The following is a 19,661-nucleotide window of genomic DNA, read 5'->3' on the forward strand; positions in this document are numbered from 1 at the left end:
CTAGTAATTACATACTGGCTTTTATAGGGGGAGGGGAGGAATATCTGTGTAGAGCATTCTTATCTAAACTTGGCAGAATGCCTTCCTGTTATTAAAAGTCCTCTCAGAAGCTTTATTTGCTGCACTTTCATATTTGTTAAGGTCATTATGCTCATGTGAAAGCAGACTCACTGGCTGAGTTCTGCTTTTTCCCAAGAAGTTCAGTTTGGATCCAGGAACTTAGGATTCGTAAAGCAGTTTCTCACAATAAAAGTATTTAAATATATATATATTAATAATTATTGAAATGTATATATATATGAACTTCATTTTCTGAAGACACTAAAGTGAACAGAAGAACTTTGTATTCTATGACATTAATGTAATGCAGATTTGAGGAGCAAAATCCAATTAAACTGTCATTTGAGTCACAAATAATTCAGTATCTTTAAGACATCTACTCAGATGATCCAATAAATAGAATTCAACTATACAAAGAACTTTAACACTGCCAGGAAGCATATGTTCTTTAACTTTCATGTCTAAAATGATCTTTAAATTTGAACAGAAGACACAGAAGACATATCTAGTTTAATTCTCAAAACTACTATCACAACTAGTAGTTTTCTAGTCATCTATTTAATTCTTCAAAGTACTTTCACAACTACTAAACTGATAAATGCAATTATAAACAGTGTTTGCATCTATACTCACAAAAGGTATTAGTGGTGGAAAGAAATAGTGTCTCTAGGTCCCATCAAAGATTAGCGGAAATTCCTAAGAAACGGAGTTGAAGAACCATCATCAACAAGAACAAATTATTTGGAGTGTGACCCCTTGAGAGACCACCCCCATATCATAGTGGAATCATTGCAGAAAATACACACATTATTTTAGCTTCTGCTCCTCTATAAGCTGCCCTTGGAGAAGAGAGAAAACTCTTGGTACAAATCTGGATTCTTTTTATAAGGTAATTATCATGAGGCTTAAAATACATTGTTTTGCCTCACCTGAAAAATGTATTCAAGCAAAGAACAAGAATAGAACAATCTTGTGTTTAGTTTAATGTCAGTAGGATATCTTCTAACAAAACTAGTTAGTGTACTTCTGACCTTAAAAATAAATAAATAAATAAAAATCAGTAGGTCTCTTACCTCTCTGCATGTTGTTCAATGTGTCACAGAAAACTCAGAGAAAAGCGTTTTTTGTTTGTTTGTTTGTTTTTTATTTTGTTAGTTTTGTTTGTTTGTTTGACCTTAGTCTATTCTAGGATTCTAGTTTACCTTAGTTCTATTCTAGGATTACTTAGGAGTTAATCTCAATGCGCTGATTGGCTGTTGTAACAGCTGCTTAATTATCTGCTTCTGGTACAGCCATTGGAGGTAGCAAGAGTCATCCTCTCAAGTTCAAGATATTTTGCAACCTTTAGTAAGTTTAGGATATAGAGATTAGATATATAGGATGTCATCTGCTCTTCAGCTTATTGCCATAGAGCGACAATGTGCTTTCTCTCACCTGGTTTCATTCTGCTTCCAAAGTCTGGTGGGAAAAAAAAGAGATCATGGTCCTAAGCCTGTGTCTGGCTAGTTAATATAGGATTATGGGACAATTTAAGTTGGATAGGACCTTAGGTGTTCTTTAGTCCAACAACCTGTTCAAAGCAAGGTCAGCTAGATCAGGTTACTCAGCTTTATGCAGTTAGACCTTACTTCACAGGGAATGGGCTCCAGCCCATTTCTGACCATCTTAGTGGCCTACACTTAACTTGTTCCACTTTATCACTGTCGTTGATGTAGTAGGTGTCAAGCACTGGGCACAATATCCTAGATGCAGTGTACTGACTTGACAGGGTTAATCACTTCCTATAACCTATTGGCTATGCCCCTGCACCTACATGTAACCTGCTAGAAAGTTGTGGAGAATTTTTATCCTTTTCCAGTGTCATAAAGGACCTACAAAGCATATTTGTGATGAATTACTTTTCTTTGGCACTATGACATATCTGGGGGTGAAGTTACCCTTTACAGTGATGACAAACACAGTTATTGATTTAAAAAAAATGCACTGATCTAGAAAGAATTATAAATAGCATTTTGTAATATCTTATAACCTGTTAAGACCTATAAATAATCATAATTTATATATGATCTGTGTTTGGGCAGAGCAGACTGTCATGTGTAATGTTTATTTCTACATTTGATATTCAGAGATTAATTTCAAAATAAAACCTTTTGAGTTTCTAGATATCTATTTCATTTCACTTGGCTGTTACTGCCATCTAGTGATATAATTTACAGTCTTCAGTTCTTTCCATCTAGAAATAGTTTCATCAAGTGTATTTGGAAAGGTGCAGGACATTGCAAAGTCTGGGGTTAATTTACTTGCTAATGTAAAGACCCATGCTTGTATACAGTTAATAGTCTTTCTTTCTTCCTTATAAGCATGCACTTGAAGACCTATATGCTTACCAAAGAAGAAAACTGAATACAGCCATAGTAGTAGTTTATAATGTACTTGGCTCCTGCTCTCCTGGAAAGTTTCCCTTGAACAGACTATATTATTTATAACTGTAGTTGTCTTTAGAAAATGATTTATAAGTAATATAAATATTTAAAATAATTATGGTCACATAAAGGGAGCTAGTCACTTCCTTTCTTCAGTTAACTGAAAGTGTGCCATCTTGGTTTGAAAAGTAATCTCTTTCCAAACCTCCTTTCTACCTAATATGAGACCAAGATGTGGGAAGGCATATGAAGTGAAAACTGACTACTAGGATATTACTGGAGGCTGAAGTTCAAATGAAAATAAAGGCATGTAATCCTAATAATGAAGGTAATTGTCTACTAGAAACATATTACAATATATTTGTCTGTAATTCATGTATTTAAATAAAAGTGAACCTTTCTAAAGAATTCATTAGAGCTCAGATTGATTATTTAATTCAGATAGAGATGGGTTGTTACAGTCATCTGGTTTAGTTCCTAAGTAAAACTACATCAAACTACAAACAAACTAGAGCAATTTTCTGTAATTATGTGCATACAAAGCTTTTAAATAAGTATAAAACATATAAAGCATAGCCTCAACATCAGGCTATATAAATAAGAACTACCCCATCCAAAGTAACGTGTTATCAAGACTCAGTGATAAATAACCTGATTTAAAAAAAAAAAAAAAGGCTGAGGCAGGTAATCTCATTTCTTTGCATGGTCATCCAGCTGATGAGTTTAAATCAAATATATGCATTAGTGAGCTAAGAAATATAAATCCAATCAAGCAAAACCAATATATTAAAATTTGGTTTCAATTGTTAATTAAAATGCACATGAGAAGCCTTCCTACACAATTAACTATGGGACATATCGGGCTTTTACTCTATCTTATCACAGGTGCCTGCATCACAGATCAAACACTGTGGGTTCAGTCAGTGAGCTCCATTAACTATTTCTTCACAGACTGATCTATATGTTTCTAAGTCATTTTATATATATATATATATATTTTTGTCTTTTCTTGGTCTCTGCTCTGTCACATAAAAACTTTCTACAATGCAACAGGAAAAACAAACAACAACAACAACAACAAAAAACAATGCAATCAGGCAAATACGCCTCTGACTATGCATATCAGAAAGAAGGAACTGTAAGTCAGACATTTTATTCTGTATAGATGATTTCCATTCTTCATTAAATCTCTTCAGATTTAAGATACTATTAACAAACATGCAATTTCTACCACATCATAGTCAGACAAAGGTTAAATATTATATCTAAACCAGGACATGACTTCAAGTGATAGAAAAACATGTATTTTGAATTGTCTTTTTAAGAAGCCATTTGCTAGCATTAGAAATCAAGGACAGAAAGTGGAAATTATGCTGAAATTTTTATTATCAGATTTTGTAACTTGTAGCTAGAACTAGTTAAAGAGATCAGACCAGTGCTCCCAGACCAACGTGTTTCCCAGAACTGGTCCAGGACAAAGGAATATTAAATGTTTAAAAATTTCTTTGTTTGTGAAAACAACTGTTGTACTAGTCTGAAAAATAACAGCAAGGGATGAAACTAGATATTAGGTCTCACGCTTTTCTACTGGATTGTCACTACCGAAAGGGGGGGATCTTGTTCCTCCTGCATCTGCCTATACATGCATACATCATCCTTTCACCTCTTTCACATTCCCCTTCGTTCTGTCTCTCCCACACATCACCACCTGCATTGAAACAATTCAGCTTGTTGAACCAGAAGAAAACTAACCTGACAAAAAAAAAGATGGAATAACTTGCCTTATGGTTTAAAGACGTTTTAATTTATTATATAATCAGTTAAGTGCTAGAGCTATTGTGAGGGAAAAGGTGGTATCATGCAGCTAGGAACAGCTGATGAATAATTTACCTATTCTTGCATCAGCATGCTGTTAGATTACATCAGCCATGAGGTGTAACTTCATCTTCAAGCTGTGGCTCCAAGTTGTGTTTATAACTGAGATCTAGCTCTACCTCCAAGTCACCTTGCTACCTCCTGCGCCCTAGTTCTGGAGTTTGTCCATCGAGAGCACTATCATGATTAAAAGTGGAAGTGACCACAAAATTGCAGTCTCCCTGAAACTTAGAAAATGTTCTCTCCCTGCTCTTCCCCCTACCCCCGCCCAAGTAAGCCTATTTCCCTTTTGTGAGTTTTGGACTACATCAATCTTTTCTTGAATTAGTTGTTTATACTAAAAAAGTTGTTCATAATAACAGAGCCACGGGTAGATAAAATGAGCATCATTTGGAAGAAAGATCATTAGAAGCTAAGCAGAGTATTTAGCCCACCCTACTCCTAATCTTTACCACAATTAGGAAATTATCTGAAGTCTGCAGTTTAAATTTCTCAAAAGCATGTTAAAGCATTTCTTCAGCAGCACATTAAATTATTTCATTGTAATGATAATTGAAGAAACTCAGCTGAAAAAGTTTATTATATTATGATTATTCAAAAAAAAAAAAAGACTGTGTCAAGTTTCAAAAATAGTATAATCTTTTTTACTGATACATTATTTGCTGTAATGAGAACAAATCTATGGTAACTAAGAACCTGTGAAGAAAATATGCTAAAAATAATAAAATAACCACCTATATTACAGAATCCTGCAATAACATACACAAACCACAGTCTTTATAACTTCTGAAAATAAATAAATAAAAACAATATCACTGTAGTTTTAGCTTTTCACAGGTGATCATTTACCTTACTGTATCGCAAAAAACTACCAGCAAAAAGTATATGGAAATATTTATTTATTATAAATCTGAATATTTAAATAAACCTGTACATAGCAATTCCAAAAAGAGAAAGGATTAAAAGTTGCAACTTTTGTTCCTGTTTGCAAAGTAACATGCTCAGAAATAAAAAACTAGGCAAGTCACCTTTACTTTTTTCTTTTTGCTACATGTAACATTCACAAAAAGTTCTGAGCAGGTAATATTAGAGATGCAATTTGACTGTTCAGCTACAGAGCAAGTTCAGAACAGGCAATCTGCTATTGAACTAGCACACCAAAAACATCAGGTCTGCAGTGACTACCTCTAAAAATGAAAAACAATTCACACTCCTTTAAAACTTAAATTCTCACTTGTCTGTCAATCAGTGCGTTGACCTATCTGAATTAGGCTATCTCAGGTGTAATCACTGTGACCTCATCTGTGGTGAGTGAAAACATTCTCAAGTTGCACCCCTTTTCTCCTACAGATACAGCTCAGTGTTACAGCCCCATCACATAAAACAGATCAATTGAACACCATTCCTATATGGATCAATTTTCAGATGGAATAGATGTAAAGAGGTCTCTAATCTTATTTTCTGTTCAAAGCAGAGTTAGCTCTGAGATCAGATCTGCTTACTCACAGTTTTATCCATTTAGTCTTGAAAACCTCCAAAAGCCTGAGACTGCCCAACACCTCTGGGCAGCCTGCTCCAATGCTAATAAAAATCCATCCTAAACAGGACCACTAAACAATTTCCTTCCCTGTCAGACACTACTGAACAGTAACAACACTGAAGGATTGTGCTGAATTTCTGTGTAGAAAAGATCCTGAAGTCTGATTTCTGGCAAAAGCAAAAATTAAATAAATTAGACAGCAGAGCCTAATTCCTCTTTTCAGCCTCTTCCTCTTTTACAGTGGCCATGAGACCAGGCAGGGACAGGGACAGTTACAGGGACACAAGACAAAGCATGCCTTTGTAAATATTCTTTGAAATACTTATCATTTCTTTACCTTTATTCCTCAGAGCCAGATCACCCAAAAGCTATTTTTTTCTCTTTTTATTTTTCGTACCTGACCTGCTACTTCTTGATAAGAAGTGAACAGAGCAATTCTGGACAGCTGCTAGTTCAAGTAACATCTATAAAGCAACCTTCTCTTAAAATTCAAGTGGCTGTACATCTAAATAAAATGAAGGTGAAAACAGTGGATCTCAATTATTTAATTCAGCAAAATAATGTGGCAAACTACATCTGAAAAAAGTGATAAAATGAACTGGTAGGATCAAAACTGTTTTGATCTTGGAACATTCTTCTGTATGATGAACTACCTACGTTTTATTTATCTACACACAAACACTCCTTCTCAATACTGGAGACTGAGTTAAGGCCAAAATAAAAATCAAGACCAAGGTACTCAGAGAGAATACTCAATCTATATTTAACTAATTCCTTATATAAATAACTGTTTAAAAACCGGATATCACGATGATATATTATCATTTCACATAATTTTCCATTTCACTCTCTTGGGTAATAGTTTAAACACATTAATATTCAGAATTAGTTCCCTAATCTTTTGTGACTTCTTTATTTCATTTTTACTAGAAAATATATTACAAACAGCAATTGGCAAAAATTATTTAAATAGATTTAAATACTGAAATTGTTGTGTTTCTAATGTAAAGCTGTGAAAGGAGAAACAACATTTTATACTTTGTTTGAAACTCAGTATTGAGTCTAGTTTGCATTTCTAACTGTAACAATCAGTGATCAGCTGGAATGCATGACTTATGTTTGTTCTCACTCAGCTGCAGAGGAGTTGTTTGGGCTTCAGTCACCACATAGTGATATAAAATATCTTTTGGTGCAGAAATATTAGATAGCAGAATTCTCTAACTCCTTAGGAGCAGACTAACAAGAACTAATAACTCAAAGCTAAAACAGAAGAAATACAAAACAGGATTTTAACAATGTGATTAATCATGGGGAAAAAATAGGAAGAAAAATAACAAGGCTCCTATTTCTTGATATTTCAGTCAAAAATGGGTAATCTTTTGAAAGACATACTATGGTAAAACAAAGTTACTAGGCTGAACAGCAGAGGTGAATGGGTAAAACTTAACAGCCTGTTAGGTAACCATCTCATTAAACCTTCTTGGGTATCTTGTGTTCAGTTCTATGAATTCCAGATCATTTGCAACATATTGCATCAACACAAAAATCATACTTAGCGCTTTCTAGGCTAACTATAAAAGGGAAGATGGAATCAAAACAGAATTCAAATCAAAACAGAAAGTCAGATCTTAACTCGGAGTGAAAAGCAGAGTAATCCCAGCAGTTTTTCTTCTCTATGCCTTCACATCTTCTTGTAACAATGAACTCCCTGTGAAGACCCTCGTCAGTACATCTACTGATGGAGTTCATTGTAACAAGATATTGACAGATATGATGCTTTTTGCTTTTTTTTTTTTTTTTTTTGGGAGGGGGGTGGGGGTTGAGGAGGCTATAAATCAGAAAATAAAAATGTTAATAATCCCATTCAAAACAATAATTTGTTGACAGAAATGCTGTGGATTTTATTTTGTAGTCCAACATTTTACCTGTGTTTTCCTGAGTCCCATTTGAGAAGTGATTTACAGTAGTTTAGGAGCAATGGCACTACATAAATTACTTTTGAGATTATTAATGTATTTCTTATTAAAATGTTTTCCATCTAAATCATAGAATTATAGAATGGGCTTTCTTGAAAAAAAAAAAAAAAAGAAAACTTTTCTGCACAAAAATGTCAGTCAAAGCTCTAGTTTGTATACATTTTGACAAACTTCAAATCCTTATTTTTAACAAAAGTATTTTTACAGATCTGTATGTACTAAAAAAGAGATTCCATTTTCTGTGAACAAACTTTTTCAAAATAAATTCAGTGAAGACTTAGAGGGGGAAAAAATAGGGAAAATACAGAATACTAAAAGATCTTTTAAACCCTGCGGGGTGAAACTAACAAGGGAAAAAAAAAAAAAAACTTCCAGTCAGAAAGCCATTTTTAATATTCACCTTGCCAAAATTCAAAATAGTGTTATTATAATACTGACATAATTATTCTGACATGTTTGTAACACACACGGGTCACTCAACTTATTCCAGAACTTAAGATTTGAAACAACTTTTAAGGAATGAATGCTCACTGAACAATAGGAAAATATTTTCTTTTTGCTGTTTATCAGTCTCTGAAGAAAAAAAAAAAAAAAAGTTGATACAAATGGTACAGAGTCTGCTTTGTGATATTCTCAGCTATAGATACTGCCAGACATAGATTACATTTGTTCACAGGCTGAAATAGTTTGCTTGTTTTTATTTCTCTGTTTTAGTAGCTCACTACTCTGCTTTGAAGGGGAATAAGCCTGTCACAATTCAACTAAGTATAGAACAGACCCTTTTGCAATCCTGCACTGGATGAATCTTTTGGGACAGATGAACCATTACCTAGCATTGCTTATAAGAATCCCTCAAAACAGAACAGAAAAAAAAAAAAAATCTGCATAATTACAGAAGAGTTGGGTTTAAGAATACAAAAGACAATAATAATATACCTGAACAAATCAATATGGGCATCTGTAGCAAACTCTATCTGTAAGATAGAGGGTTTTTTGTTACAGATCTGTAGCAAAAAATAACTTTTTCCATATGTTCCTCAATTTCTATCTGTCCTTATGATGATTATTTTTCCACATAGCCTGTGTAAGATGATTAAATTTATGTATAAAGCCAGCTTTCTGTCTTGTTAAAAGGGCAGATACATTAAAAGTTTGTGAAAAAATTTACATGGAACTTCATTGTCTATAATTCTTCAACAAACCAAGATTAAATCTTGAAAACTTAAGTAAATTTCAGACTATATGCCATCAAAATGATGCAAAGAGATGGAATATTTCTCTAAGTTTTGGGAAAGTTAAAATCCCTACAAATCCCTCATGCAGTTGTTCATAATAATCCCCTTTCTTTACTGTCATTTCATTTCACTTAAGTGACTGAAGTAACATCTATCTAATCTAATATTCCCCTGGCTAAATACAAGATCCAGGCATTTTCACTTGTCCCTTACATTGGCCTTTTCTCTTTTCTTGCTTGCTTTATTGTCATCACTGTTTCAGTAAGTGCTGGAATGTACCAGGATAAATTTATTTTTCATCAGAATGGCAAAACTACCCACCATCAAATTACTAGATAGGAGTTTTCAGACTTAAATCTTCAAAGCTGGTTCCATCTCCCACACAGGAGAGAAATGTTCACACTGTAATTCACTAAGTGTTATTTCCTCTTAAGGCTCTCCAAAGAAAACAAACCAACTTTGAGCAACTTGTGAGCATATTTATGGTGCAATAAGGTAAGCAGTTTCTCTATGTGATTTCTGCAAAGATATAAACACTTAATATTTTAATAATTTTAATTTAGACCATACAGTTGGCTTTTAAGAATAGTATTGTTCCAAAATAGAATAAGATATAGTTGAAGATTTTCTAAACACAGTATATGCTGACAAGCTGAACACAAAATTTAAACAGCTCTGAAACGTTCACACTATAAATATTAATCACATGAAACATGGCCCTTAGCCATTTGACCGACTGTCTGCTACATGGCCAAAGTAGCTCCTACAGAGTTGAACAGGACACTTTCTTGTATAAGTGAGCTTCTGGGTCAAGATTCTCAGAAGTTATTAAGAGTGTTATTAAGTTAGACAAGTGCCTTGTCTACATATATGCTAAATTTCATGCTCCTCGATGGAACTGATAGCTAGATTAAATGATCACAAATAATAAGGGAGAAATGCTTTATGAAGCTATTAGAGAGAAATCAATTATTTTGGTGCCAGAAAAGGATGTAGATTATTTTACAGGTAAAGACAAAGTCTCTATGGATCTCACTCCCCTACCACATGCCAACTGTCCAGCAGAACATTTTTGGTGGGCTTCAAAACCCAGAGAAATATTTACACTGTTACAAAGAACCAAAAATCCTGGGGCAACAGAAGTTTAGCCCTGTCCTCTTATTTCAATAACTGTTTAACTCTTATCTCTATATACGCTGTATTTTCCAATTTGGTGAGATTGTTATTCAGGCAATGAAAGTCTCAAACAGTAGTTCTGGGATTTGAACTATCCTCTTTATTCATAACCCCCCTGACAATGTAGATGGGCGTATCCATCTTGTTCTTGTTTGCACATAAAGAAATCACTTAAATTCACAAAGCCAGCACTTCTTATTTTAGAAGCTACAGCTGGTCAAAATAAATAAATAATATCAAAAAGTTACTAGAAATGTTTTCTGATTAGAAAAAGCAGTCTCACTGAAATGTGTTATAGAGCAACTTGTTGATTTAAGGAATTTACAAAGGTTGAATTCAAAACTATTTTTAATTTTGCTAATAATAATTTAAGTGTTTTGACTTGTTTCAAGATTTACACCATATTGGGGTCCTTTAATCAAATTTCATTTTAAAATAATGTCAGTATAACAACTATATATTTCTTTATCTGTATTTTAAAAGTTTTCCATAAGCAAAATGTTAGCACATTTTAGGGAATCCAAATTTTCTTAATGAGCACTTCTGATTGCATGTATTAAATATATCTATTTTTATTATGACCAGTACTTTTCTTTTTAATTAAAAATATACACCTAACAATACTCTAATTTTTGCATGTTTGGAAACTTAACATCAGGCTTCAGTTCTGACTACAAATCTTTGGAGAAGCAAACAAGCATACAGGTCTCTTCCCTGTTTAACCATTGTCCTCATTGCTGACAACACAGAGATAAGTAGAGAAAAGCTGTTTCTGGTACTAGACAAGCTGTCTGGCTGTACCAGGAGGGCTCTACATTTATGATTTCTGTATAACTCAAAACTCATTTGAGACCTATATTCTGTGGGGAAGAAGGGGAGATTATATAGTCTTCATAGGAATGAAATACAGAATCATTCTTGTACAGTAATTGTTTTCCCTCTTCTAAGAACATAGTCTGAGTTGCAACACAGGCTGAGTTGCAAGAATTGTTTTAAGGAACATCTGTGTGTGTGTTTTTTTGGTTTTGTTTTGTTGCTGTATGGCTGTTGTTTTTTTTCCTGTCAGAATAGCTCCACCCCTCTTATCTGCTAACTTTTGCATATATCATATCCTTCACAGATATGATTTAACCCACCAACTCAACAGAGAGCCACATACTTCTGCTTATTTAGTGATTTGAATCATGTGACTAATGAGCACTAGCACAGGGCAAGGAGCAGAAATACACAGAAGTATGTGTGTTAAAAGTGGGACTTCAGTTCACTAAATCAGCAGGAGATTGGCTTCACTCTAGTATTTACCTCAATAATCTAACTGAAACCAGCAACTTTTAGGGAAACTAACACATCTATATAAGAGTATTATGTGCTAGTTAACCAACATAGGATAAAACTATTTTTCTTAGTAAAACTTTAAACAGTCAAGCTTAGTTAAATTTAACTAGTATTTGTTAAAATTCTTTACTATGAGAGCACAAATGCAATGCTTTATGACTTATTTTAGATTTGGTTTTAGCATATCTTGGTATATAGGATCATTATAACACACAATCCTATATATCAGTTATCCATATTTAAACTAAGATCTTAAAAGATGCAATGAAGGCACCAAAAGTTTACCATAAGACACTATTTTTTAAGGGAGAGGAATTTAAATACATAAATATCATAAATATAGAGAAATTTTTTAAAGAGACTAGAAGACTAGTTTTATCACAACCAAATTGTATTAGCAAGCAGTCTACAGCAAATATATTCAAGTTAGTATGCCCTACTGACCTAAATATACCAATAAAATCTTGTGTCCTGAAATAAAAATTCCACTTAGAACATACAGAATGCATAGCTGATAGCTTTCCAACATGCTACTACAAGTAGAAAAAAAGCTCCTCACATATATCAAACAACTTTGAATATTATTCTTACTGCACTCAATTATTTAAACTTGCAGGTTAATCTCAAACTGAACCTAAAGCAGGAACAAGAATTTAAGTCTGTCATGATGACACAATTTAAGTGCCGTATTTTTGACATGTATAAATAAGATACCTGAATGAAACCTCTCTTTCAAGAATGGTGAACACCACAAGAATTTTTAACAAACACTTCGATCAGGCTACAGAAAATGAGAAGAAACTGTATTTGCACTCAGAAGTCATAGCACAAATAGATCTGCTGCAAAGTTGCTTTAAAAGCACAGTAAATAAGATATAACAGTCTGTAATCAGTCCAGAACCGTTGACCTCTTCATATCCATAACTTTAACATCATGTCATTCTGTTTTCACAAGAATGCTCTCTAAACAGTTCTCAAGGTTAATTTTGCTATTACTCCCTCTGGCAGAATAAGAAGATAATTCTGTCTCCTCACAAATTTCGTTTCCAGCTTATTTGATATCAGTAACTTGTACCCATACTAACCAAAGTTTTTGTCTTTTGTCAAGGCCGCTGTTAGAAATATAACAGATAGACAAATTCAAAAGGTAATACTGATACTTCAAAAGATGTAGAAAACAGGATACTTCTTGTTAGTGAGATTGCTGAGAATGCTGTATTCCTTCCATGACAACATTGTAGGGCAAGCAGATGTATCTTTCAGTTTCTGAGTAATTAAACTTGAAGAGGATTTGCTTGAACCTGGTAAACATATTTGCCATCGTGTCTGTATAACAGATTGAAGAATATTATGTTAACCAGTATCAAAACATTAAAATGTATATTAAGTGTATAAGCCTTGAAGTTCTGTTTTTGATTTTTTTCTCAGATCATACCCACTAAAAAGTTTAAATCTGTAATCTTTTTGAAGGGGAGGAGGGAGGGGAGTGGGGCGTGTTGCTTTTTAGAAACAGGCAGTATAGCTGTTGACAAAATAAATGGATTCAGACTTAAGCCAAGGACTAGATGTAACAACAGTACTGTATGTTCAGAAATCCCTTTTATTAATGACAACTTTTCTAGTCTGAACAAGTTCACAAACAGTAAAAATGAACTTCAGTTCAATGTGCAGCATGTGTACAGCACAAACTGGCCTGCTGCTGTGAATCAACATTATTTCAGCTCTTTACTCTTTTACAGCAGCTGAAAATCTGGTCTTTGCATTACTTTGCAATTGAATGTATTACTTTGAAATTGAGGCTAATAGATCACTTAAATGTGCTGCTACCATTTCCTAATCCTTCTTAGGAAAACAGTCAAATGAATAATTCCTGAAGCTCAGGGGTTTCCCAAATAATAAGTAACAAATTAAATTATAAAAGTAATATGGTTTTCTAAAAAATAATAATAATGAAGTGTATCCTTCTGTATAAACAAAATGATTATTTCTCTCAAATACAGAATTAACATTTTTTGGGGAAAAAAAAAAAAAGAAATTAAAAATACTGGGGGACAGAATGAAACAAATGTAGAATGCTTCAAATACTAGAAATCTCATGAGACAGTCCACATACTTAAAGATGAAAGAAATCCTCACAGTTTCTTAAAACTTAGGTGTTTTTTTTTTCACACACATTTGAAAAGCATTCTTTTAAAATAATTTTGTCCAAATACAATTAACAATGTATAATCTTTGTGGAACTATACCACTACTTATAACAAGAGCACAGACAGACATATGACTGTGAAACTAATCCATACTTGCTGATGTGAACAAAAGGCCTACAGCTGATTGACTGGTGTTAAGCTACAACAACAATAGGGAAATAAAATAATAATAAAGCTGCTAATTTCACCATGTCCTCGAGCGTAAAGCATTACCCACTCCCTCTCCAGTTAGAACAGAAACAAAACCTAGTCTGTGGGGATTGCACACAGTTACCAGTTACATCATAGGACAGAACATAGAAAAAAAAAATCATTATATTATTTCAGCTATTTATATTTTGAAGGTATGGTTCTGCAGTCAAGCTAGACAATCCTACTTTAACTGAAATGGGGAGGCCTTACTTCCCTTTCTTTTTCTTTACTGTTTCCTAATCTGGCTAAAATTTATTTTTTTGTTGTTGTTATTGTTGTTGTCATTGAATTAAAGTTTTATTGAAAACTAGCTATTGAATCAATCTGGTTCATGGATCCAGTGAAAGCCAGAGACAGAACAGAATCACATGGCTCAGATTCAGAGAGAAAGCAAAGAAGCAGTAGTGAAGTGTTAGATCGTCTAAGCTGATGTTAAGAAACTAAATCTTTAGGCAGATTTATAACTGACCCAATTAAAGATTTTCTTACATGGATATCTTCCTCTATTCTTCCACTAACATGAAGTGAGGTTTAGCATTGAACATGCTAGATTCCCCACTATTATACTGAGTTCATAAGAATTTAACTAGTGCACTAATGAAGCACAATTAATGAAGACGGTGAAATCATCTGCAAAGACCAAATGAAAAGAATTCTATAAACTGTTCACATGTGCTCTTCCTAATGAAATAAAAGATGCCAATGTTTCAAATAGTTCTACCAATACTCAGCCTTAAACATGATTTTTTTTTTCTCCATTCAGGGCAACAAGGCTGCAGGGACTGGAAAGTTATGTAAGGGTATATCTTCATTGCTGAATTATTTTTGAGTGATTTTGCCAGCTCACGCAGGAAGACCTGGTTCAGATAAAAGAAGCTAATAATTCTCTGCATCTTGCAGATCATTTGATTGTATATGCTTTGTAGAAGGCTTAGGGTATCTTATTTCCCCAATCAGAATATTAAAATATGCTCAGCAATCTTTTCCAGGGAACTGTGGAACAAGTTGTTAGTCCTACTCAGGATGCAGGGTATTGTCAGATACCGAAGTATTTAGCCTGTTCCTCACTGATACTCTGGAGAAGACACCTGCCTGCAAAAGCATCTTGCAAGCTTCAGTATCTGATAGATTAATTCAATTTATACATGAATGGAAATGTCCACCACATTTCCATTCAGAGACAGCACCTATGAAGGAAGTAGTGGCCAGCAACAATATTTACAGTTCAAACAATTACAGTTCAAATTCAGCTTGCCATAATGTGCAAAAGTGTAACCAAATATTTTTCTTTTCTGCAAAACAGTTCTGCTTCATGTAAGTAAAAGTATAACTGTGTATGCTCAAGCTCTAACTACAGACTACCAACGCAAGCATATAGCTAAGCATGGGTTAACAATATTTAGGAAAAACATGTAAAAGCCACATGGGTGTGGGGATGGAGGGAAGGGATAGGAGATGCCAAAAAAAAGTATTTAAAAGAATGGGACACTTTTCTCCTCAAAAACAACAGCAGGCAGCACTTGGGAGGCAGAAAAACTGCGCAGTTTCAAAAAAAGTGCTTGAATTGGTTAATAACCATTGAGTAAAACTTGTAAATACTCAAATGGAAAACCTTAACTATGAAACTGTAATTGTGTTAGTTGTGCTAAGTTTCTACTTAATCTATACAGTTAGGCTAGGTTTCAGCTTTGATTTGAAAAATTCTAGCATTTCTTATACTACTGAGACAAAATGGAAAGAAAAAATATTTTATTATTAATAAATAATAAAGGGTCCTCTAAAGCCCAGTGCTTTTACTGCAAATATTTTACCGACTTCAGAGAATACTGAATCAGATCTCTGAATATGAGTTTGTTTCAGTTTAGTTTCATAAACTCTTTCCTGCAGTTTGCATACAATCAACTTTGTTCACCCTATTTGGCCCAGGTTTGAAGGCCAACTACTGTATCTTGCATTCTTTTAGTAAAGATGCTTGCCAACTTCATTCTTTCAGACACAAAATATGCAAGCTTTCTTTCCAACATCTTTGACCATCACCATTCATGTCAGTAATATTATTTTTTTCATATTTGTGCTTCAACTATCTGAGCACAGTTCATGGACCTTCATTTTAAGACAAATTAATAAAAAAAAGTAGAAAACAACAATGCATCTAGTTACACAATTAGTACTTGATATTTGCAATCAAGAATGGTCATTCTCTCTTGCTTATATAATGCTTATACAATCAGAGTTTAAGTGAATAATCATTTTTTTGCAGAGTAACTCACCATCCGCTTTTATGCTTTCAGTAAATTTTTCCTGAAATGAACTCACATAGGTCCTACTTTTAGCAAAGTACCTAAGACTTTAGGCACTGAATAATGAAATATTTTGCATTCATTAAAAATCTCAACATGAAAATAAAGTTATTATATGAAACTTGCAAATAAGTTTAACCTCAGATATAAATAACACATATCTCAATGATATCCTTGATTTATGCTTTCCATTATGTTTACCTCAAATAATGCTAATAACAGTAATTAAATTATATTTATTTGTCTGGGATATTGTATCATATTACAGAATAAATTAAGAATTTATAACTCTACTGGGCCATAATTTAAATTCAGTACTTTTGTCTGTGAAGACAATACTTCAGCTCCCCCTGAACATCTGTGAAGAGTGCGTCTATGTATTTTTTATTATTATTTGTGTGTGTGCATGTGAAATACACAGGGAAATGCACAGCTGTTGTTTCACTGAAAGAATATTGTCATCATTATTACAGCCATAATAATGACTGTATTCTGATAAGAACATTAGAGAACAAAACAAAACAAAATATATTTCTTGCTCCATACAGTTAAGTAAAAGCAGAACACAGGGAGTGGGTGAAAACAATGAGACAAGTAGTGTCACAAATTTGTGCTGAGAAATTATTCAGCACAAGGAGAAATATGATCATCCCCAAAGAAACTTGTCAAGAAAGTTCTTGTATACAACATGACAAACAGTGAATTTTAACACATTTCTAGAAAGCCTATCAAAAAGTTTTATAAATGTGCAAGTAAATCCCTGTCTTACAGTAAAAAGCCAAAGATTCTTGTTTGAAAAAGAAACAATGAACGTTGTCATCCTTGGTTAATCAGAGGCACAAATCAACTTCTCAGAAGTGGAAGAAAGGAGACTGATATAGGTGCCAATTATGTATGAAAGACCTTGAGCAACTCTTCCAAAAATTGTTGCTATACATGATGTCAGATATCTTAACCTCCATAAAGACAACATATTAAGAAACATTAAAATAATATACATGTATAATATTCAAAAAAGAGTGTTGCTGTCTTAGGAGCTCAGAGAAAAAGTGAAAATATAAATAAAGAAATAAACTTCTTTATTAGGGTCAGAAAAGTAAGTCATCACATGCTAACATCACAAAGTGCGTTAGTCTTAAAACATTAGTCCTAAAAAAACTCACAGTTTAGGCCACTTCAGTCCAAAGTATTTTTAGAATATAGCAACAATACTTCCTTCAGAATGATTTTTTAAAGTGTCTTCAGAATGTGCATTTTTATTATACTCATTCATAGCTGCTGAACAGAGAAAACAAAGTAACTGTAACCACACATGCATGTGTATACAAATATGCACACACCAACCACATGTTCATCAAGAAAGTCAAATTTATTGTAGATACTCAACATCCTTATATGTCATCTGTCTGAAATTAGCAACAAAATCATCATAGGTATGATCAGAACTAGTACAATTAAGCTCAAAATAGTCCAATAAAATTAACTTAAAAAAATATAAAAATATGGAAGATAAAAGGAAGAAGAATCTATACATACGTGTGTGTGTAACCGTGAAAGCCAGCACCACAGGTGGGCAGATCCCGTTCCAGCTAACATTTATCTTCAGTACATGTTTGGAATATAACGAGTGACTCACATAAAACCCAGGGGTTTATTTCTGATCCTTTTTTTCTTGGACGTTACACAGAATGTGCAATTATGAACATTCCATCTTTTAAATCAAATCCGTTTTAATTCAGGTGCTGTGACAAAAGGTCTATTAAATATTTCTATTTTTAAAATCTGTAAAATATTTATTAGAAAAGATCCATCCGTGTCATATCCAAAGTTGTTTTTTTTTTTTTTTAAATATATTACCCTTAATATCTTGAGCTAACCACTCAAACTTTCAATATATCTTCAACTTCTATGCCCCCAGCCCAATCATATTTTTCCAACTTTCTCTACAGTCCCATTGAATTTCACTCTGATCTGCTTTGTTCCAAAGCTACAATTCAAGTTTTATTTGTGGCTGACAGAAGATAAATCTAGCGCTTTCTCTCACATCTCTCTGTTCCAGCCCAGTTAGCTTTCTATTCTGGCTGCAACTACTGTTTAACAATCATCCATGAAGGAACAGGTTCCAAGTGTTTGTTTTAGATGAGCAATCTAGAATAGTTTTTAGCATTAGAAAGGGCCTGTTCAGACAGAGTGCTCAAAGACTGGCAACCATGTAAAATTAAGAATATTCTTTACATAGGCCATTAGGTTTTCATCAGTTTAAAAATGTCAAACTCTCCCTCTTCCCCAAGGCAATTAATAACACCGAGAACACTAAGACGGCTTCTGTCAGATTCATTAGCCTTGACAAATCCATTCCAGCTCCAGCATATTATCCCATCTTTCTAATACATCACCAAGAGAACTCCAAATATTCTTTTCAAACACCACTTTTAGTGACAAAAAATAATTGCTAATTCCTCTTAAAAATAAAAAAACGCACCTTATAGCATTGCTGAGGTTTGAATGGAAAAGATGCACAGATTTATCAAGATTGTTGTCCTGTCAGTGTGGTTATCAATTTGGACATGTTTGCTGAACATGCTCATGCTAAAGGTAAGGGGAATGTGATCATTGACTTTAATAACAGTACTCCCAATCCTGTGATCACCCATCTTTTGAGTTGCATAAGAATGCACAAATGAAGTTCTCAGGCATTTAAAATAGGCACTATTTTGCCATATGTAATGCCATCAGATTCATTATAAATGCAACAGTCTGTTGCCATACAAACATGAAAAGGGAGGGTTTACATACCAAGGTATAACTGCCATATATTCACAAATTATGGCATTAGACTATTCAAAAGCAATGCTATCATTATTTTTAATAATAAATAATAAAATTGTATATAATAAATAATAGTAAATAATATAATAATTTTATATAATATAATATAAATGATAAATAATAATAATACGTAAATCAATAAAAATGTATTTTTTAACTGTTTCTTTGGGGAGAGTGAGTTATGGAATCACCTCTTATTTATTGAATAAGTGGAGACCTGATTCATCTTTATTTTATTTTTGTTTTTGAAGAGAAGCACTTAAATTGATGTGACCTTGATTTTTCCTTCCCAGTCAAATATATGCGGCTTGTAGGGAAGCTGGATATTGGAAGGTCAGAATTCACATACAGAGAACATACAAGTCATATGTTCTTGTAATCCTCTGTCCTGGATATGTTCTTGCTCTATTAGTCACTCAGTGTAAAGACAAAATTCTGCATGATGTTGCCTGCCTACTTGAGGTATCATGTATCTTTACCTTTTATTTAAAATTAACATGAAGGAAACTCAGC

The 19,661-nt window shown here is 33.4% G+C and overlaps 1 long non-coding RNA gene across 7 annotated transcripts in view; it reads right to left on the reverse strand.

The window, feature by feature from the left end:
- The window catches only part of LOC106015128 (uncharacterized), a 77,520-nt gene that overhangs the window by 43,168 nt on the left and 14,691 nt on the right, over window positions 1–19,661 (reverse strand). The window contains exon 1 of one of the 7 annotated variants that reach the window (XR_011810078.1): window positions 17,856–19,008. The exons of 5 other annotated variants lie outside the window; for them this stretch is intronic. This is a non-coding gene — a long non-coding RNA (uncharacterized lncRNA). Of the gene's footprint in view, window positions 1–5,864; window positions 6,050–17,855; window positions 19,009–19,661 lie in introns of those variants that run through there. One more of the 7 variants, XR_003498032.3, reaches the window with a different exon arrangement.

The sequence above is a fragment of the Anas platyrhynchos genome, chromosome 6 (assembly GCF_047663525.1).
Source record: "Anas platyrhynchos isolate ZD024472 breed Pekin duck chromosome 6, IASCAAS_PekinDuck_T2T, whole genome shotgun sequence".
Classification (NCBI taxonomy): Eukaryota; Metazoa; Chordata; class Aves; order Anseriformes; family Anatidae; genus Anas; species Anas platyrhynchos.